This window comes from Aquarana catesbeiana, linkage group LG13, assembly GCF_042186555.1.
Source record: "Aquarana catesbeiana isolate 2022-GZ linkage group LG13, ASM4218655v1, whole genome shotgun sequence".
Taxonomy (NCBI): Eukaryota; Metazoa; Chordata; class Amphibia; order Anura; family Ranidae; genus Aquarana; species Aquarana catesbeiana.
In genome coordinates, this window is record NC_133336.1 from 45,250,976 (window position 1) to 45,251,571 (window position 596).

Consider the following 596-nt stretch of genomic DNA (forward strand, 5'->3'; position numbering starts at 1 on the left):
CATAGTGCATCACAAAGTGTGGGACTATTACTACTACTGTATGAGTGCATTAAGATACCATATAAAAAATAACCCATAACCGCATTGCACACGTGTGAATTGGCCCTATAGGAAGCCTTTACTGAAAGATACCAAGAGTGGCACTGCATACCGCCTTCTGAAAATGCTAGTAATACAGATCTCAGGCTGATCCTGTGGCTTTAATAAGGGTCATAACAGAAGAACACGCATTTAACACATACTCAGATCAAGTCCTTATCCTCAAGTTGCTGGTTCACCATGACAGCCAGGCAAACATCCTCTGGGTCAGTGACTCAAAGTGCCATTGCTTCATTATGATGAACAATCAACAAGCAATAAAAAAAGGTCAGCAATGGAAGCCATCCAAGAGGCGACTGACATTCCATTATAAGCTGTGGTTGATTGACCTCCTATTTGATGGCATCTGCATACAATATCTCACAAAAGTGAGTACACCCCTCACATTTTTGTAAAAAATGTATTCTATCTTTTCATGTGACAACACTGAAGAAATGACATTTTGCTACAATGTAAAGTAGTGAGTGTACAGCTTGTATAATAGTGTAAATTTGCTG